This window comes from Ambystoma mexicanum, chromosome 10 (assembly GCF_040938575.1).
Source record: "Ambystoma mexicanum isolate Mex_15411 chromosome 10, UKY_AmexF1_1, whole genome shotgun sequence".
Taxonomy (NCBI): domain Eukaryota; kingdom Metazoa; phylum Chordata; class Amphibia; order Caudata; family Ambystomatidae; genus Ambystoma; species Ambystoma mexicanum.
The window spans coordinates 211,865,756-211,888,686 of NC_090932.1; positions in this window are offsets into that span (position 1 = coordinate 211,865,756).

Here is a 22,931-nt window from a genome sequence, read left to right on the forward strand (position 1 = left end):
CCAATACCGATATGGCTGGAAGGAGGAGGGGGATAGTGTTTTCAGCAGTCATGTCCTTCTTACTTCTGGTCAGGAAAGGGGGAACCATGTTGTTGATTTTGGGGCTAAGGAGATTTATAGTGGCAGAGAAGGTTATTAGATAATGATCCGTCCATGTGTTTGTGGAACAATATCGGTGATAATGATGTTGCAGTTCAGTTCCAATACCCAATCGAGGGTCCTTCCTTTGATGTGGGTGGGGGAGAGGACTTTTTTATCAAGGCCATGGTCCTTGAGCAGGGCTGCAGCTGACTCTGTGTGTTTATTGTCAGTTTCATTAAAGCCGAGGTTAAAGTCTCCCAAAAGTAGGGTTTGGGAGTGGTCTATAGTGTTGTTGGCTACATGGTTAGTTAAATCATCTTCAAAGCTGCCTAGAGGCACTGGGGGTCTATATATTAAGTGGATTGAGACCCTGCGGTTGTTAGAGAGGGGCATTTTGGCTGTAAGTACTTCACAGGATGAGTAGGAGACTGATGTGGCAAGTCTGATGGGATGGGTAGATTTGCAGATGATGGCTAGTCCGCCACCTCTGGCATTAGGCCTGTCAACTCTGAGAATTTGGTATTTATCGGGCACTGCTAGCATTAGTGCTGGTCCTGCAGCCTCATGTAGCCAGGTCTCAGTTATGGCCAATAGGTCCAAGTTGTCATTATTTTTGATGTCCGCAATTTCTGCGGCATGGGCCACCACTGATCTTGCATTAATGAGAGACCCTAGTAGTGTTAGATAACTATTGGGTATGCTGATTTGACAGGTTGTATGTGGTAGTGTATCCATAGTTGTGCAAGTTGTAGTAGAAGTTTGATCACCGGTGTGAGTGGATTGTTTGGCTGAGCGGTGCAGGTTTTTTGGTTGGGTAGTAGTACGTCTGTTGGCGTTATTCTGGTGGTTTCCTACAGGTTCATAGATACTAGGTAGTCTGGACCTGAGTCTCAGGTTTCTATCCTTGGTAGGGCTGGTTTTGAGAGTGAGGGCCATTATACTGGATATATTGGTGAAAAGAAGTATTATGGTCAAGGTGACTTTCACGAGGCAAGTGGGGGACATTTTTTGATTATCCCAGGAACATACTGTGTGCTGGCGTCTAGATATTAAGTTTGGCCATAAATACTTCAGTGATATGCCTGAGTCGTTAATGTCTGGGAGATACAGTGAACTAACATTTAGTACCTTTATATTGTAGAGATGCAATAGGGGTGTTCAAGCATACTGACATCTAAATTTGATTTTAGTACAGAGTCTTAAAACACTAGTGACTGGAACGCAGCATTTAGTACATTTTAGTGCATTTAAGTTGTAGAAATGCAATGAGGGTATTCAAACAAACTGACATCTAGGGTTGCCTCCTGTCGGACTAACTGGAGCCTTCCCAGGGGCTGTGTGTTGTGGGTACGCCCTTGGGATGGGAGCCTGTGAATGGAGACTGAAGTGAACTCACATTCTGTGTTATGGGTGTCTGGTTTCTGTGTGTGATACAATACATGAGATAGCCCTGACTGAAACTGACATGAATGCAGTGTAGTGTGCTGAAAGACTCGGTGCTTACCCCAATCCACATTCTGTTTTATGGGTGTATGGGTGCAGTGAATGGCCTAAATGCCTGTGAGCCTGATTGGCTGACTGCCAGCATGAATGCTCTTCTGCGTGAATGGTTGACTTAGCATGGCTCAGCCTGATTGAATGGGGACCAAATGTGTATGACAGGGGGCATCTCACTAACCAATTTATTCAGAAGCTGAAGTTGAAACCGAAGCTGATCCATGTAGTCCAGATGGAGGAAGATGATCACCGCTGCTACTCTTCATCGAAATCCAAAAGCTGCAGTGCCTCTCCAAGGAATGATACAAGAGAGGAAAGAGCAAAGGAGACCTTTCCCTGAGATACGAGGGACAATCTTTCAACCTGCTGCTCTTCTTCTGAAGTAGTTTGGAAGCCAGTCCTGTGTGCCTGCTGTCTTGAGAAGGAGTCTTTGTGAATCCAGAAGAGGAGTGCCCAAACATCTCGAGTCAAAGAAGTCCATTGGTGTCACCCAGGATTCAGAGGAGCATTTGTGACTGCTGGAAGCCTTTTGCTTTCTACTGCCCAGAAGATGGGGTACACTGGCATAGTGCTGCTTGACACCAAGGGCTGTGAAAATTCCAAACTGCTGTAGAATAGGTCAGTGGACATCCTCGCCATCATCACTAACCACTTTTTCTAACCAGAGAAGCACAGGGTCGCTGAGTTCAGAGGAAGGTCTTCCAGTGGGTTTCCCGCCACCATAAGCCAACAAAAACATTCTGAGGATCCAGACTTGGTGAGGGTATGTGGTCCACTCTAGTGGTTGAGTCCAGGTCACTAGAAATTGTCCAGACATCTGTGCTGTGGCTGCAGCACTGAATAACAGAAGGTCGGAAAACCACGATATTCCAAAACACGACACCCAAAGTGACCTATGCACCTGTTGCTGACACTAGTTACTGAAGGTCCCCAGGGGTCTTACTCTCATCTGCTAAGCCTTTGAAGAGCCCACAGCAAGTTTCATCTTCCCAGGACTCCTATAGTCAGAGAAATGGTCGTTCAACAGAGAGCACCACGAAAAGCTAAACTGCTGCACTTCAGAAAGAGTTTGGGTCTGTTTTTCTTCTTGGACTTAGCATTCCAGTGGCTCTTTCTTCTAATGATGGGTCTTCTAGGGAAATTGTCGAGTGAAACCGAGAAACTCTGCCACTTCGCCTGCCAAGGCTCCAACGTTACTGTAATGAGGAAGAGCATCTTCTAGCCTCAGGAGTCATCCAGGGGTCCCAGATTCGTCTTGGATCCTATTCTTCTGTGACCTCTCAGGTACTTTGGGGTGGTACCACCTTTAATAAAAAAGTAGAGTGTTATTGAACATGTTTGGATTGGGCTGTAAAAGACAGGATAAGTTAATCCCTAACTTTTCCATTACAGGTTGCTCAGGTGGGGGACCCTCATACATAATAATTTATCTAGTCTAAAGAAAACATTCTGCCACTGTTCATAACTAACCTGCCTTCCTTCCCTAATCTATGCTATTACACCTAACTTAAAAATGCACATGCCTATTGAAAAACTGTCTGCACTTGGTGCATTTATTACTGAATGTAAGTATTGTGTGGTACCACATATAGGGCCTTATTAAAACTTGTGCGGAATGGGTATAACAGTGCTGGTAATGGTGCCAGTGCCGTTAAACCCACTCCGCACTATTACGAGGTCCCTTCGCGGGACCCGCTCTGGACGTCTGGTTTTTGCCAGACGTCCATAGCTGGTCCCACAAGGGGACCAGGGAGCTAACAACAGGCCTGTTCGTAATGGGCCCGTTGTTAGCTCCCTCCCCATTCCCATTGAGCCCTATGAGGGCTCAATGGGAATGGGGTAGGACCGGGCCTGGGTTCCCTGAAGGAGGAAATACCGGGCCCTCCATACTGGGAATGGCCCGATATTTCCCCATTCAGGGAACTCGGACCCGGACACGATTTTGGAGGCAGCCATGCCCGTATTAAGGGAATGGCTGCCTCCAAAGTCGTAATGAGGCCCCTAGTATATATATTTGCTATTCTTTCAATAGAAATGCCTGAGTATAAAGTGTTATTATTTATATGTATATATATATCACTGCAGCTAATTTTATATAAAGACGCTGTGTTATCACCTAACATAGTGTGTGAACATTCCTTTGTGGGGTTGGAGACTCGCTGTACATAAAAACCTGACTGCATCACCTCCTGAGTGCTTAAGCCTTGGCTGCTTGTCCGAGTTACCATATAGAGAACCTTGGCTGGGGTGCTCTGTGCTTTTGTCCCAACCAAATAGAGGAAAGAAGTACAGATTACGCCCTCCACTCTTTACAGCCACAAAGTAGGTTTCTGTTATAATAATCATAGTTTCAGGCCTGTCTTTAACATTGACAATGAACTGTATTGAAAGGACCATACAAATGGTTGCAGTTTGTGCAACGTTCTATTGCGTTGTTGAAACATGTTCTTAGGCTGGTACACATTTATTCACCTCATGTTTTTCAGGGGCATGCTTTTCATCATGGCAGTGACCAAAAAATGTGAAATCCAATAGGAAGCATACTTTTGTGAATGGGGACTGCAAGTGTTCAGAAGGAGGAGACTGACGCACAGGTGGCATAGTGGTTGCTATAGAGTTGTATTATTTAAGAAAATTAATATTAAACCTAACTTCTCCCAACTCTAAAAGGGATTTCCCTTCATCAACTAAAAGATTAATGGTTCTGTCAGAATGTCTGTGTAAATCAATAGCCCACCGTCCTGTGTCAAAACCCTACTTCTGTCCCTTACACTTAATACTAAACTAAAGTAGACCTTCTTAGTCCAGAAGAATGACTCCTTTGTACTGGACAGCGGTTAGAAGTTTGTTTCCATGCACTGGCTTCTTCTTAGGGGAATGGCTCCCTTCTCCATGTCAAAACACAACAGGAAATGTTCAAGCAGTTCTCCTTGGCAGATACACTGCCTACCTTCCAACAGTCTGTATCAGAAAGTCTTGACAACTCTGGTTACTAGGAAGATGACTCCCTTCTCCTACTATATTGACTTATGTTTATTTTTTTTCATACTTGATTTAATTGATTTAAAATGTTTACAAGTTTATTTCCTTTGTAACTGTCTACTGTTTCAATATAATAGTCAATGTAAAACTCATCCAAGTCGTTTGCTGCCTTGATTGTGTGTTCTTCTTTTTCTTTCTCCGCAAAGTTATTTAATTATTATTACTTATTTAATTTCCTGTTTGATTGTTGTACCAGGCCCACGTTTTGGAAAAAAAGTGCCACATCTATAACCTATGATGTTTTATCACTGCTCATCAGTCTTGACCACCAATCGTTTTCGTCATAAGTCTGGAAAGCCTTTAACTGGTGGAATCAGTAGGTTTTTCTTACTTTGATGGTTCCTGGGCATGTCAGCAAAAGATGTCTGGCTGTTTCCACCTGATTCTTTTTGTTGCAAAATAGACAGGCGTTAGTTCTGGAGGTCCTTCTGATGGCCAGAATTGCATTTGTTTTCAAGATGTTTAGGCAGACTCGCAGTTATGTATCTCTTAATGATCTATTTGGATATGCTGCCAAATAACCTTTAACTTGGTTTACTTTTTGTGTGTTCATGGGAAGGCTCAAAGTTACTTTGTTTTTTTATGCTACCTCAAGCGATTTTATCCAATCCAATCTTTACAGTGTTTTTTTTTACCTTATTTGGTTTTTTTCCAGTTCTTCTTCAGTACTGCCGATTTTGTCCAGTAAGATTTTGCTATTGCTATTTTGTTCTTGTTTGCCCAATTGTTTAGACTTTTATTTTTCCCTCCTCTGATCTCTTTATGAATAACGTCAAAGATGTTTGGCTGTGGGGTGAGATGGATCTTCATGCATAACATTAGGCTGTACCTGTCAATTATAGCTTTGAGTGATGTCAAATTCAGCTTGCGGTGGATAGAGGCTATTGGGGTCGATGGTGGTAGTCCCAGTACCTTACACCAAAAGCATCCCTCCAAGTTTTGCTATTTTTTCTCAGGGATATGTGGCATTGCATGTACTCCGTAGGTCAGCGAAGGTGCCACCTTCGCTTTGTAAAAATGTATTGTTGGAATGAGAGAGAAACATCCACATTTTCGGTCCACGACCGTGGTCTGAGTTACCAATGTTTTAATATTTGTGTAAAGAGCTTTCTGCATCAGTGTTTCTACTGGGCTGGTGTTCAATATTATGTCCAAATATTTGAACTCTTTAACTGTTTCCAGCCGCACTCCATCAAGATGCCATTGTACATTTTCTATGTTCTTTGTAGTTTTTTCAAGGGACATGATTTTTGTTTTATCGTTATTGAGCTCCAGATTATTGTCTTTGATGCATGTAGATAGGTTGTTCAGCTGGCGTTGGAGTCTGACTGTGGTTTGGTCAAACAGTATGATGTCATCAGCATACAATAAGTGTGACACTTTCACCGCTCCTATTGTCGGAGGAAAAGATCTAATCCTGTGCTCATTTTCCTTAAAGTCTCCCATATATGCATTATATAATGCTGCTGCTAAAGGGCAGCCTTGTTTTCCCCCTCTCTAAGTCGAGATCTCTTCTGACAGATCTCCCGCACCAATGAGTCTCACTCTCATTGATGTCCCTGAGTATAGTATCTTGACTTAACAGGTCAGCACAACCAAGGGGAATGACTCCCTTTCTCTGTTCTTGTTTACCAGGAGAATGACTCCCTTTTCCTGGTATCTGGGCTTTAAAGCTCATACAACTCAAATGTGGTTACTATTGGAATGACTCCCTTCCACTAGTGTCTTCATTTAACAGTTCAACACAACCAGTTGGAATGACTCCCCTCCCCTAGTCCTGATTAACCAGAGAATGACTCCCTTTTCATGGTATATTTTCACTTGGTCACACAGTTTCACATCACCAGTGAAATGTTTCCCTTCCCCTGGTCTTTCTCTCACTTTGGTTTCACAATTCACTACCACCAGGGGGAATTACTTCTTTGCCATGGTCTACACTTCATGTGGCTTCAAATGCAAAGTTCTCAAATGTTAGAAGGGTCCATGACACTAGCTTCTCCTATTCATTGATTATAGTCACATGGTATCTCTCATTACTAAGTACTGTGATGAGGAAAATGACTCCTGCTATTTTCTAATTTTGGGTCAGGAACCCTGGTTTTGCTCTCTCTCTTCAATTTGGCCCACTTGGTTCACTCTCCTGCCAAGTATGACCATGAGGAAGATACCCCGCTTCCTGGTTCGGGTCCCAGGTCGCTGTTTCTTCCCTCTTCTGTCCAGCATACATGGCTTACTCTTTTGCCAAGTACTGTTACAAAGAAGATGACTCACTTTTTGATGTATGTCCCTGACACTGGTTTCTCTCACTCTTCGGTTCAGGTCACTTGGCTTACTCTCTTGCTGAGTACTGCCACGAGAAAGATGCCTTGCTTCTTGGTTTGCTTCCCAGACTCCTCTCTGGTGGTCAGTAGTTTTTGTTCAGACACTGGGCCAAGGAAGCATTCGTCTGATGCAAGACCCTCTTCCTTCCTGCCTCATATCACTTCTGGGCCTCTCAAACATCACTGTACATCCACTGGGATTGGGTAGCACTCTGGTTCTTCGTGGGATTGGGCTTCTTGATGGCAGCACCAGAGTTGCTTCTGCGTCAGCCGCTTGGGTCTGCACTTGACCTCACAACTTCACAGTCTCAATGCTGTTAACAGATTGTTCGGTCCACCTGGTCACGGCTGTGCCATTGCACTGTTCATCATGACTGGCACAGAGGTTGCTTTTTGTTCGAACTTCACTGGACTTCCACGGCTGCTCTCCCGCATATGCCACTCCACCTATTTCTTCACTGGACACAATTCAAAACACCCGGGTTTGTCGTGGGCTGAAGACGCATAGTCCTTTTTCTGTTTTCTTTTTATTGTGTAAGCTCCACCCTGGTGCAACATCAACACCTGTAATTGGAGTTGTCATGTCAGTTTCCTATTACTCCTTTGGGCCACCTCCTTCCAGTACTTGAGTCAGTCAAACCTGCAGGGCTCTTAATGATATTCTTCATCCCAGTACATTTGGTTATGTGAATCTCACACATGTTACAAAAGAACATGGGCCTACTTTCACTATAAGAGTTTGTGTTGGAAGTACGGTCTAAGGACTGAAGGGGTGTATAGGTTATGGATGGTTTTGGAAGGTGGGTGGGTATCCGCATTCTCCTGAGATGTTCTCTTTTTGTCCCCTGAGGGGAGGTCTCCTCCCATGAGATCCTCCCACTGAGTACCACTCCCAGTGGGACTATCAGGTAGCAGCCTCACCACCATGGCCTTATGGGTAGCCCCCCCCTCGCATCCCCTCAGGGAGAAGTAACATCTTGAGATTTGTCACAGGGCTTTCTTGCTCTTTTAGAGATGTCCCTTCAGTAATGATTAAGTAGGTTGATACATTGATCATTTGGAGGATTTCCTAGAGTAATGCCAATGGCTATGATTCATTGAAATGTGTTCACTGATCACTCTTCTCCATTCCCTGTAGTCAAGCCAAGGTATTGTTGTTTGCTTCTTCTCGGTTACAAAGGTGGATTCCACAGGGGCTCTCCAAAAGTGACACCCTGGCATCTGGAAGAAAGGGATATGCAGCATAATTAAGGTATACAATTCTGCAATATCTTGTCCTATTTCTCCTTTTCTCAACTTCTGCATGGTGGCATTGTCCCACTTCTCAGGCAATATGATCATTTGAGAGCAGAGAATTGATATCGGAGGAGAGCATGCTTGCCATGCCAGCTCTTTTATATTCTTCTCCAAGGGTTTATCAGTACTTCTGTCTAAACAGCCAAGTGGGTGCTCAATTTTGCAAAGACTAGTCATTTAAAAAAATATCAGGAGGGATTGATATTATATGCATCTGATTGATTCTTTCTCCCCCATTCCTGCTTAACCACCGCAAGACAACATTGGGCTTTGATTCTATCCTCCCTTTCGTTAAGTGTACCCATTACCAAGCCGACTACTCTATCCCATTGGATAGCTGGTCACTGGTAACATGCCCATAGATGCCATACACGGTGGGACAGCACCAAGAGATTTTCTACTCATGCTACATCTGAGAACATGGAGGCAATAGAGACACACTTTTCTTACTTACGTTGACGCAGAGCAGGAAAAGATTTCTCAGTAGTCGGGTGAAGTACAATGGGAGTGACTGTGGTGACTGCAGATGGAGAACATATATGTGCAATCTTTCCCACTGTTGTAGCACAAGAGCATGATGATCCACTGGATGGTTTTGAACAAATGCAACAAAGACTAGAACATTGATCAGCCTTGAAAGAAAATTGTTCTATATCAGGAATGCAAAGTCTACACCAGGGCTTCGAAAGTACATTAACCCACCAACAACTTCATATCAAGAGTTTAGAGAGATGCCCATTGCATAGACCAAAGAGGAAAAGGTGACATACAAACAAAGATATTAGACAATACACAACAAAGCAGGAGTGAATTTGGAGACACAGAAAAGAAAAGAAAAAACACTTGGAAACGTGAGCAGTACTTGAGAAAATGACAACTGAAGAGGTACCAGCAAACATGGGTATACCAGTTGCAGCACCACGTGCAAAGAACCTGGTAGTTCTGTGGGAGCGAGCAACTTCAAATGCACATTGCAAGAGAAACAAACCAGAAACATTCAACAAAGTAGGCCACATTGCCAAATAGGGAAGGTCTCAGGGATCAGGACAGTATCATGTTTGTAACTGACAAGGAGACAAGTAAAATCATTAAGTATACTGTGAATTCAAGGCAGACAGCATCCACAGAAAACTGTTGGCAGACTCTGGACTGGGCTATAAAATCATCCATGAGGAAGACTTTGATGAGAAATAGAGGAACATTAATAAATCCCTGAAGCATCCAGACATTTTCCCAGTGGTGTAAAATAGCACCAACATAGGTAAAATGACTGGTAGGCACAAGAAAGTTCTACATGATTTCCTGAGGGATGCACTTGTGGTGGGTTGATCAGAAGGATCTATGCATAATGGTGGGTACTTTTAAAGAGGAATATGTTTTAGCCAATAGAGCATTGAGTTGTGATAACCTAACTGTACACTGCAAGCCATCACCAAAGAAAAAGTATGGTGAGTAAGGTGATATGTTCATAAAATAGGCCTATACTTCCCACTATATTACATTAAAATATAATGTCCACCTTGCTTTACTGACATAATACCCATTTCTAAGAAAAGTACTAATGGAGCACATTGATGAGAGCATTACATACTCTGTAGAACCATGAGCGGCTGAGACCAATAATAATCTGGTGAAAGCAATGAACAGAATGGTTACAACTCTAGGTGGCCCTTCACAGTCTAAATAAAAAAGTTATATGGGAGGCTCAAGGCCTGGTCACGTTGAGTCCAGCCATAGCCTGTCATATGGAGTGCCTGTTAATGTTTTCATTTGGGAGCTGTAGGTTCAGTGAAGGGGTTAATGCAGGTCAATCCCTGGACATGGGTTGTGACATCATTGGAATTTGAACAAACATCCTTCCTGCACTGTGGTGAGTTTCCTCCACCTTAGGGCGTGATATAATGATGCCAAAGAAATTGTGTAGAAAGGGAGGATAAATGTTGACTGACCGGTAACATGGCCAATTACAGAACTGAAACTGATAGTTTTTTTTACAGCTGGTACTAAGCGATGGATCACAGTATGAGGAGAAGTTGTTTAGAACCAGGAATGAGTTGTGTGTCCCGACAGTCCCATCATTAGCATAGCCCTGGATCTTTTCCAGATCTAGCAACACCCCTGTAAGAGGGAGATGAATATGTTGCAGGAGTGAACAGATTCATAATGTAAAATTCCATGGACTTCCTCCAGAAGGGCACAACCATATAGATGTTTCCTGAATTGTATGTCCTTCAATCCCTGAAAATGACATTCAAGAGGGAGACTACTTTATTTGATTTTTATTTAGCATTTTTAAAGCGCTCACACACTCACACAGCCCGCGGGCATCGAGGCGCTTTACAGGAATTATTATTTATTTTTTTTAGTTCTGTAATTGTTTTTTTTTTTTTTTAATTGTATTTATAACACGCTTAAACACCCAGAGGTTTCTAAGCGCGGACCCGGGGATCGAACCTTTGTTGTTTCATGTAGTCTTGCTTCCAAGGTGCGCACGTTGCCGTTAAGCTATCCTACCGGGACATCCTCATCACAAGTTTGGCGGTAACCCTTAAATCCGGCGGTAGCGCTGTTACCGCCGGATTTAAGGGTCCGCCAAATCAGTGCTTTGGCGGATTTCTCCCCAGCTCTGAGATAGATAGATAGATAGACAGACAGACAGACAGACAGACAGACCGACAGATAGATAGATAGATAGATAGATAGATAGATAGATAGATAGATAGATAGATAGATAGATAGATAGATAGATAGATAGATAGATTGACTGGATGCATTACTTTTCAGAAAAATGTTGTGGCTGGAGAGTGAGTGGGGGTCTATAAATATGCGTCACATAGAGGTCATAGGGATGTACTGACTTGAGAACAAATAAGGTAGGGGTTGCACATGGACAGGCCTCCCCACCTAACTCCCCCCTCAGGTATTTAGGCTTACAGAGGCATTGGATTGACATTGGAGAAATACAATGGTACAGATATTCAGATGAAATAAGCTATTATTTAATTGTACTAACTTTGTAAACTGTCTTAATTTAAACTTGTACAAAGATCACGTGTTGTCATCACTTCCAGTATATATTGCAGTAACAACAAGACAATTATGTTTGGCTTGCTGAGCAAAACACATTATCAAAACCTAGAATAGCCGTCTAATATTTTTCAACATTTCAAGGTGGACTGTCTGCTGCACTCCTATTGCTCTATTTCCCAATAACCATATGAGAACTTTAGAAAGATACAATTTGTACCAATGAGGGTTAGGAGCTGCTTTGCATACAATTAAATCATTTTGGGAACAAGAGAATCACCACAGGTATTTATATTTAACAAATATGCTTGTGATAAAATGGTAATATGCTTGAATCACTAAGTGCATGCACTCTGAACTTGCTGCTCATTTAACTGGTTTTTCACATCTAACCCAACGTTCATATGTGTGTGACCCCTAACCCACCTACCTGTGCTTCAATGCGAATCTGTTGGTGCCGTCTGGTTTTACATTTTCCCCTACTTAAACAGCCTTCCATGATCTTTTCTTTTGCAGTTGTTAATCTGTTGCAAGTGGATCTTTGTCAAGTGACCTCGGGCACTCCCACCTGCATAGCCGTGTCACCTGCTTTTCTAATGGGGCAGATGAATATGCAGATATTACCTACTGCCCCATCTCAGATGAATATGCAAGTTCCAATTCAAGCCCTTACTCCTCACGATTACCATACAGCTGAGAAACAATACCAGCTGAGGCAGCCCTACCGTGCCATGGATCTAGGAATGAGAGACAATACAAACTAAGACATGGTCCAAGAATTAATACTTAAAATAGTCAATGTACATGCCTTTGACATGAATAATTAGTTAGGTTGTGTGACACTAGCAGGGTTTACAGTTAGATAGCAGAAACCAAAAGTAGTCTTCTGTATATAGCATAGAAGAGAGAAGAATTCAGGACTACCAAGAGAAAGACAGATGAAATTACCGGCAGGTAAGATGCAGCATACATGGGCAGGAAATCCAACGTATGGTAGATGCACAAGGTGAATTAACAGACACAAATATAGGTTACTAATATGGAGGCGAGAAGAGCAGAAGTAAAGCCATTATCCTATCACAGAGGCCACAGCAGGCCTAAGAGCTAGCAAGGCTTCAGACAAGATGCTGAATTCATATAAAAACATTTACTATAGAAGTTTTGAAGCTGCTCAGATAGTAGTTTGTGGTAAGCGCCAAGGCCATAGGCATGTAAGGATGTAGGGACAAGAACACAGTTCCCAGGTGAGAAGCAGTAGACTCACAAGTTAATTAAGTTACAATAAGAGCACAAACAGCCATTGATGTGCAGATGCATTAGATCAGTAACCCAAAAGAATCTATAGTGGCTAGATGAAGTATGTCTCCAGTGGCCACAACAGAATTTATCACATACATTAGAGTTAACTAAAAGCACAATAAATAGGAAGAAATTAATTCTCCAACACGGTCCACTAGCACATGATCAGGACATGAAGAACACTGGCTATTCATTATGAGCCAAGTACAGATAGGACACCTGATGAACTCCCCAGCAGACACAGACATGAAATGATACACACGGCCAAATGGTAAGGAACAGATAAGCCACATGGCCTGGGAATGATGGGGAGTGCATTTAATTGGAATTAGTGCAGGCCATGGACTTCACTTTCCCCCTACCGTATGCTTCTCTCAGATTTTGACGTCTCGTCAAAGTTTTCAAGGTTGGTGAAAAAGGTGCCAACCGATAGTAATCCCTCTTGTCACCCTGTCCATGATGATGAATGCCAGCCAATTAACGGCCAAAGTAATGATGTAGTGAAACTATTATCTATGATGGTTTGGGCTCAAGAGGAGCCATCAGAGGTGTTTAAACCAATGAGGAAGTTAACGCCTATGTATCTTATATGTATTTTAAGATATTACTTATATGTATTTTAAGATATTAACCAACACTAACCACTTATACATTTTTTAACTGATATCGTAATATGATGTCATCGCCTATGAATTTTTAGTGCACAATGTGCTCACATTCACAGTAATATTTAGAGCAGCTTGTATGCTGTCCCGGACAAGATTTTGTGTTTTGAATAAAGCTGGGTTTTACTGTACACTCGGAGTACTCCAGTATTTGAGTATTGTTGTTTTTCTAGTGCAGCAAAATGGCCCCACTTTTACTCTTTCCTTTCTTAACTGATGGATTCCTCAATGTCTTTGCCCGGGCATCTGAAGTGAATGGCAGACAAAGAAAAGGCCAAACTTCTTTTGAAAATGTTCATACTAGGAGGATGCAGGACCTGAACTCCTGTTCCTTGAACAAGAGGTTAACTCCCTTGAATATGTGTTTTGCCCTCCCTCCCAACAGCCCATCCTCACCATCAAATCTCATAGGAACCATACTGCCTACCAACAAAATAATGGATACTGCATTGTAACATCCTCATTTGAATCACTATAGACCCAATTAGCTCTCCAATCGGTACCCTACCACTGGACAAAAATGGATAGTCGTCAACATTCTCTCAGCAATCAAACATGTAGCAGACATTGGCAACCTCATAACCACACAAGACTTGGTTGCTATTTTCATCACTGATACCTGAATGACATAGACATCAACCCATATTCTAGACATCCTCATCCCAAACCACTACAGTATTCTACAAAGAAACTGTCCAAACAATATGGATGGAAGCCACAACATCACTGACAATGCATCATGGCCAGGCACCCACCTGGACGTAACCACCATTGGCTGTTCCAAAAAAGATCTCTTGCCAATTCTTGCTCTCTCCAACAGACACAGTCACTTTCAAACTCTCCTACTGACCACCAAAGTCACACCCCTTGTTTGTCTGAAACTTCACAGACTTGGTCACCACCTTGTCTCTTATTCACACCAAGAACATCTTCCTCTGTGACTTTATCATCTCTGGCAACCCAGCAACCAAGTTCATGAATTTAAATCCCATTTGTCTTCTCAACACTCTAAACCTCACTCAGAACATGAAAGACCAAATGCACAGGAAAGGATATATCATCAACTTCATCATCACTGCCCTGCCCACTCTCTGTCACAGCTCTCCAATTGTGAATGGCATGTCTGACCATCTGGAAATCCCCATTGACATTAGTCACACCTCCCCAGTCAAGCATGCTCATGGGAAACCTGGCATACAAGCCATCAGATCATTCAGGAACACATAAGCTCTTACAGAAGATCTCACCACCCTTCCTCCGTCTCACATGGGTTAATCTACATCAATTGGTCAAGGACTGTGACTTGCTTCTCCAGGTACTTAACAACACCCTCACAACCAGCATTAACCGTGATTCCCTGGTGAAACAACACACCGTGAAGCCTGGTACACTCAAGACCTCAACTGCAATAAAATAACCATCAGAAAATAAGTAGAAATCTTGGTTACAATCCCACAGCACATCTACAAATGCCCTGCTGCAAGACCTCTGTGCTACATGCAGACAACTTATAACCACTGCCAAGGTCAACAACTACTGTGACACCATAGCCAAGGCCAACAATGAAGGTGTAGCCCTCTTTAAAGCCATCCAGCATTACATAAATCCTCCCCCAGATCCACACATAATTCACTCCATAGAAATGTGCATCACCATCAACTCTTTCTTCCAAAACAAGGCCAGCATAATCCACCAGCACATAGAGCCCAACGTCAAAACTGACAGCCCATCACACATCCCATCTCACAAAACCCCCACCTGGAAAACTATTAAGATGCCACATCATAAGCAGACAACATCCTCTCTGCCTCTATACTCAATAACCTTCTGACTGACATACTTCTCCCTTACCTGACCATCAATCACAGTACCCTCATGCAAGGCACCTTTGTCTTGAATCTCAAGACTGGAAACATTCTCCTACTTCACAAGCAACCCACAATGGAGCCAGACGGCCTAAGCAGCTACTGTCCCATTACCCATATTCCCTTCCCAGGTAAGATCCCTTAGAATGTAATATACATGCAGCTCCTCAAATACATTGAAACCAAAAACCTCCTTCAGTTCTACCTATCTGTATTCAGACCCAGATGCAGCATGGAAACAGATGCCATCAAGGCGATTGGCAGTGCCGTTAACACCCTCAATAATGGCCATCCTTCCCTCCTGTTTCTCCTTTAACGCTCAGTTGCTTTAGATGCAATAGAACACCAGACATTCACCAACATTTTATATCACCACATGGGGACCAGGAGGGCACCCTGAAGTGATTTGTATCCCACCTTTCTAAACTGCTACAAATTAATCTGAATAGATTCCTGGCCATCACCTGTGGAGTCCTGCAATGATCCATCCTCTCCCCATGATATTCCACCTTAATATGGAACTTCTCAGAAACATATTTGCACTACACAACATCTGTATACAACAATAAACAGATGACACATATCTCTACCTCAAAATCACCTTCATCAATAACATCTGCAGGCTTTGATCCAGAACTGGATGTCCAATGCTTAACTGATGCTCAACCCTTGCGAGACAGAATGCCAACTTCTGACCAAAAGTACTGCACACCCTCTCCTCTATACACTTCAATGGCTTTCTGCCCCAGTTCACCACCTGTGCAAAGTCCCTTGGATTTTACATGAACAGGACTGCCCCTTCAAGGAGCACAGACCAAGGAAGACACAAACAGCTTGGTACCAAATTTCCCTCCTGTGGAAAATCTATCCCTTCAATCCTGCGACCAAATTCAGACCTGCTGTGCAAGCCTTGTTTCTCTCCCATCTGGATGGAAAATCCTCCTGTGATCACCCTGGCACCCCTGAGATGTCTCCTACAGGCTGCAGCATGACTTATCACAGGACTCTGCAAATTACACTACATCACCCTGACCTTCATCAACCTGCACTGGCTCTCACCGCAAGCACATGGCACCTTCAAATCCTGCTGTATAGTCTACAAAGCGTTCACCCTCAAGTCTCAAGCTACCTCAATGAGAAGCTCAGCATCTCTGGAGGCATACGATTCACCAAAGACAGTGTAGGAAGGAAAGACACATAAAACAGGCTTTCTCCAGCTATGCCCCGAGACGCTGGACCCTCCTCCTGGTCAACATCAGACTCTCACTCACTTCTACATTTCAGGAAGGAGCTTGCGACCCTCCTCTTCAATTAATTGCTCCTCCTTTACACGGACGTTCATGCCTCTCAACTCATGACCTCACCTGAGACTGGGCTGTCTGTTCCACCCTGTTTGCTCTCCTGGTTGCTTGTAGACAAAATACTGCCAAATTGTATGCCATCCTCTGTTTTTAGCTCTGTGCTCCCCTGTATTGATCCCCTGCAATCATCTCCCTCCTTCATGTACCTCTCCCTATGACCTCACCGTGCTGCTTCCTGTAGCTGGGTCTGTGCTCTAAATGGAAGAAGAAGAAGAAGAAGAAGAAGAAGAAGAAGAAGAAGAAGAAGAAGAAGAAGAAGAAGAAGAAAAAGAAGAAGAAGAAGAAAAAGAAGAAGAAGAAGAAGAAGAAGAAGAAGAAGAAGAAGAAGAAGAAGAAGAAGAAGAAGAAGAAGGATATACACATTTAAAAAGCCTCCGGTTTGGTTGTGCAGATAACCTGGGGGTGACATTTGTCGATCCATTAAGGTTGAGGGCTGCCCTGTTACTTGCTTCCAGATGTAACATTTAATTTCCCCAAAACCGCTATTATTGTGGAATTTTAGAAGAGGACTGGCTGTGGTTGGAAGCTTAGTCTCAGGGTAAGGATGGATGTGTGCATGCTCAGTCCTCAATGCATAGGGACTGCATAGAATTGTATATAAATAGGATACATATTACAATTAAGATGTTTTATACCTGCATTGATAGTTTGATGCAACTTTTGTTGAATGGAGAATAGGAGAAATGAGAGACAGTGACTGAATATGTATGTTAATGTTGACATGGAGTAATCTAGGTAACTTTATGCAAAGCAGATTCCATACCTTTATACTAGACATAAGCAAAATGGTACATTTTTCCTATACCGAAGTTTCCGAAATTCCAGTCGAGAATCAATTTCCCCCTCTTTTCTATCTAGAAAATATGCAATTGTGTCAATTTTGAAAGTAACATTTTTTTACAGATATTTTTCTAGACCTATTACCAGCCTTTTGCAACACTAACGTACCAACCCAAATTTAAGGAATTTTAGAAAATGAATGCAGAATTTTCAACCAAATTATATCAGTAATAAAAGGCTGATTTTCATTCTGTCAATTGTTTTCTTTTCTATGTTATTATCTGAAATCTTTAAATAATGTTAGGTTGAAATTTGAATGCTTGCCTAAATCTCATCATCGTAAATCAAAAATATTTCCATACCAAAAATATCTACTATTTAAAATATTTTGAGATGACTTGTTGCACAGGAAACTTAAACTTTCTACACAAGGGGAATTACTTCCAACACCTGTATTTCCCCTTATATGTGACCATCCTTCTAAATTTAGGAAAATACAGATGCAATCCTCTATTAGATCATTGCATACCAACCCACCTGACTTCCCACTCATGGCAGCCAATTAATTCCAAGCAAGTACATCAAAGTGGATTTTTTGGCTATTTAATCTGATGTCATCTCAACTGATCTATGTGATGTTAACGAAAACCATAACACTGAATCACATTGAAAGTGATTTGACATTTTTTTTAAAGGCACTAAACACCCTCCACAACATATTTTTGGAATGTTGTGCGGGGTACATTTACCAGCCCCAACAGAAATTCCCTTCATCACAAAACGCCATTTCAACATTCACCCAAATACGGCTGTGCTTAGCACATGTATGGAGAGATTTGAACACAGCCACCCCAAGAATGGCTGCATTTTGTTTTGCTTCACATGAATCCAGAGACAATACCCTGAATACAGAATGACTCTACACTGCTGTTCTGTCATTTAAAGACTCAAGGCTGCACAAGAAAATGACCTGCATTCAAGACGGCATCACACTTGTGCCTCCTTTCACTTTAAACACCACAAGGTTTTGCTATATTAAACAAAGCCATGCATGTGTATTTCATTTGATTGCCATAAAATAAGGCAATCCCTCCCAGAACGGCATTGCTTTCATTAATAAAGTCTGTGAAGAGAAAATAATTCTGTTTCAGTCTGCACGGCTAGGATTTACCTTGGAAATGAAACAGCAGATGCAAATTACTGCAAAGGAAAGATATAGCGTGGCTCTGTCTCTTGTCTCGTGTCAATTATCAAGAAACTCTTTGCAGCATATCCCTGTGTCCAGAAATTGACAATGTCTTTAAAAGCCTTTCAGAAAGCAAATTAAAAGGAAACTTTGAGCGGCAGAAACCGCATTTTGTGAAATTAACATGAAAGAAAATGAACACATGTAAATCTGCTTTTGCAAAGCAGGAAAATGCCCTTTGAAAACTAAATGTGAAATAATACTCTGGCTCGCACAGAAACACAATTGCATATGTGGGTGGAGGGGCTGCAAAGCTGTGTATATTATGTTCTTTCCCCCCAAAAAGACTTCAATCAGCTTGGCTGAGCCCCAGGAATTCCTGTCAAACCAGTTTGCAGAAAGGCTAATTTCGCACTTACCAGTTCACTGATGCTGTAAGGACATGGGCTGGGAATAACAGTGTGATCATTACTGGTTCTGCCAGACTGCCAGGCAGAACTGCTACAAAGGACAAAGGAAGGGGGTGAAACCCTGTGTTTTGACCCAGAGGTGTGATTTCCTCTACATTCATTCCGAGCACCCATTGGATGGCTTCAAAGAGGAGTCATGGAAACCCTGTGTTTAGGCTGACCTAAGATAACAATTTGGCTGTAGGAGTGGTTTCACTGCCCACACAAGTGATTCATCTAGCCCATTGATTTTAAAAACTTTTGTACATTAAGACATTTTTCCCTGCACTCTAAATAAGCAATAATTCAATATTATACTAGTATTGTGTGGTATTTTTTGACAAGCACATTGAGACCATGGGCATCTTTCTAGCACGTGGTGGACTGGAATGGCAGGAAACATGCATTTCTGGGTGAATATAAATGGCACAGACATCAAACTTGGGGAAGATATGATGAATACTAATGGGCATATGTGTAGCCATTTTCAGAATTTTCAATATTATGTTTCTCCTGAAAATTGTGAAATTGTGCCAAAGGATGATGCATCATCACATAGAATTGGCATTCAAACTGGCCAATACTTGTGAAATATGGGATCTGCTTTTTATGAGGGTGACTATTGTAAATATGATATTTTGATCCATAACTCATTTTTGTTAAAAAAAATAGGCTTGTGAAACAAATGGAGTTATACAATGCACACACACAATGTGATATAACTTCCCTTGAACCAATCAGCTCGGAGGGAGGAGGGAACACTGGTAGCCTGGCCTATCCTAGGTTAGGGGTAACCCCAGAGTACTTCCCCCCAGATTGTAAAATTCTATGATGTCACTCTGGCTATATAAGCAGGAGACAGGGAGACACAGGGGATATTCAAAAATAAAGATTCAAAGACTCCAAAACCAGATCCAGAGGCAGCTGACTCCATCCAGGCAGGAACTTCCAGTTCCAGGCAGAACCGACCATCCAGTCCTAGGCATACCCAATAATCCATTGAGAAAGGAGGAAAGGCAGCTGATCCCCTTTAGGAGTCCAGTGACCAGACCCTTTACCCAGCTGACCCATCCTGCTGTCCACAGTGGCCAGACCTTGCCCAACTGATCCCATTCTGGAGAGCCCAGATGACCCATTAACCAGATCTCTTGACCCCGCTGCCCGGTGACCAGATCCTCAGCCCCGCTGTCCAGAGACCTTGGTGCTTGTACAAATTACCAAACTTAAAATTGCCTTGTAAGTATCCTATCACCCAGTATCCAAAAACTGCATATCCCACTCTTTCACCTGTGCATCCTATTCAAATCTTATAAACATCCCATTAAAATCCTAGTAATTTCCTGAATTGCAGTATCCTCTGTTTACCCTTTTCTTAGAAGAATCTTTGTTAGTTCATATCTGTTAGCATATTTCTTTTCTATTTTCTTCCAGTTATCAGTGTCCTTAGTATAATAGGAATTAAATTAATGTATTCTCCTATGAAGAGATTCACAGTGAGCTGGTTGCAATTCTAACTCAACAACCTCATGTCAAGTGCCTTTCTTTAAATAGTTATATTCCTTAAAATATAGTCTCAGTAGAACTAGACATTGTGCTAGCAAAACCGAATTTGCCCACGTTTTTTGCTTTTCTATAAAATCTGACTTGCATTTCCCATGGAAAAACCCATGCCATCATCCTATAAAGAGTCATCCCTCCCCCTTAGAATCCTATATGTTCTTTGCCTGCATCTCTGATTAAAAAAAAACTTTTTCGGATTCTGCTAGCTAAGCCCATTTTCTTAATTGTGTGTCATTCTAAAGCCTGTGCAAAATAAGAAATTGCAAGTCTGCCGTGTGTGTTTTCTTGTGCATTGTTTTCCTCCCAAAATCGATTTCCTCACCTGTGATCACGTTGCTTTGGGGCCTGCTCAAACTAAAAATCCAGGAATCAAATAAAATAAAAAATAAAAGTGTTTTTATCGTGCGCCACCTTCAATGTCAGTGGAAGAGGTCCCTGGCTGGAGTGTGCTGTGTCATAAAATCCATTACAGGTGCAATTATATAATCAAACTCCAGTCATAGAATATTTGGGGAAAGTGCTGGTTAGTGCCTTAAAAAAAAATATCAAATCACTTTCAATGTGATTCGGTGTTATGGTTTTGGTTAATATCACTGGATACCATCTTAATAAACTTAGTGCTTTGTTTTTCTTGATTTTCCCCTTATTTAAGTTATTAGCCACCCGCCACATTTGCAAATCGTTTGAGGCCACTGCACCCCTTTTGCCATAACTGACACCCCCTTTACCTTTTTCCTATTGTGTTCCTATCTATTTCCTTAAAGCCTCCATCTCTTTGTGTGCCAGGTACCCATTACTCTGCATAACTTACTTTAAAAAAAAAGTGTCCACCCTTCTTTGTTCAGTTTTCTGTGCATACCGTTGAAACCCATGGAAGCTATTTCAGAGAGTTGGCAATGAGGTGGGATTTCTTTGGTCTGGGCATCCCTGAAAAAAAAAATCATTGAATTGGCTCAGGAGAAATGAGTGGATACCAAACGCCTTTACTTTGCATTTCAAACTTATTTTTGCAATTGTTTAAAAAAAAAACTGTTACAGCTATTAATAATGTTGTTTACCGTAATTTGGTGAAATTGAAATACAATCAGCTTTATGCTAAAATCTGAGACTTGAAATGTGCCTTAAGCAGAATACAGCTGAGCGTTTGTTCTTGCTATCAAAATGTGTTTCTGTTTTTGTAATCCCCTTGTTTAACTTTAGATTAAGGGGTGCATTTGCAGAGCCTCCAGGGAGCTGTTGGAGGACCCATTTTCGACCACACCAATTCTCCCTGGTGTTACAGAAACATGTCCAGATCTTACAATGTATGCATTGGGCTCTGCTTGCAAGTGTCTCTCTATGTTTGGATAGGCACGTAAGACCCCTGCCCTTAGAGCACTTGATCTCTTTTTGCAGCTATTTTCTTGAGATGGGAGGCAGCTTCAATCCTCATGCCCATCGTTTATTGGCATCTCTTAAATAGCGTGTATTTGAATTACTTTGGGCAGGTATGAATTCACCAAATGTTGGCATACAGAGGTTGATAACTTTGATCTAAAACTTAAGCAGGTGCCATGTGAAAGCTTTGGCTTCTTGCACTCTTCGACGAGTTATGGAATACATTTGAAATGTTTTGCAGTAAGATCTGTTTTTTTTTTTTATTATTTTCACTCCTGCAATACGCTCACACAAGATCAAAAGAGAACTTCCTTTCCTTTCTTCTCTGATGAATCCCCTCAGGCCTCTTTCAACCAAGCCTGTTACCCCAGGCCTGGGTTCACTGCTGTGGAGAAGCATAATTCCCACGGGATTCCCCCTTTTCTCCCCGCTCCCAATGCAGGGGACACCCCCACAACCCCTGTTCCCTCTCTTTGTCCTCCTCCACCCACAGCCTGTTACTTTTTCAGAGGACACCCCTGCCACCCCTGGACTCCCAACCCACCCACTTATTCCCGACCTGACATGCACACATTTACACATCCCCATCCCCAAGCCCCCTCCTTTCCTCTTTGTCTGCATCGCCGCTTCCCCCATCTCAACCACTTCTGGCTTACTCTGTAACATATTCGTTGTTCCCCGACAGGCCGCTGTTCCGTGAAAGCGACCTGTCCGGGACATTTTTCCAAACAATGTGGGCAGTTCCCTTTTCTTGCTCTGAACATTTTTTAGAAAATGATAGGTTTCTAACTAGTCATTAAAAGGGCTGGAGACTAGACATTCTGGCTGTCCTGGATCAGTGGTGGGTGTTCATACAGCTTGCCGGCTTTGCATTGTTGCAAGGCTAGGTGAGCTCAGACTCCAGAGGATAAAGTAGGAAATCCAGATGTTTACATATAGCGTTAGAGTGTCGTGGGACATGTGCAGAACTTTGAAATGACACTGTGAGAACGTACTCAATCAGTACACAATTACATACACATACACAGGACGGTGTAGGGGCTGGCCACAATGCTGTAGCTCTTCTCATTACACAGTTCTCAAGCTTTTAAGTGGAATTTTAACAAAAACAAATAATGTGGTACT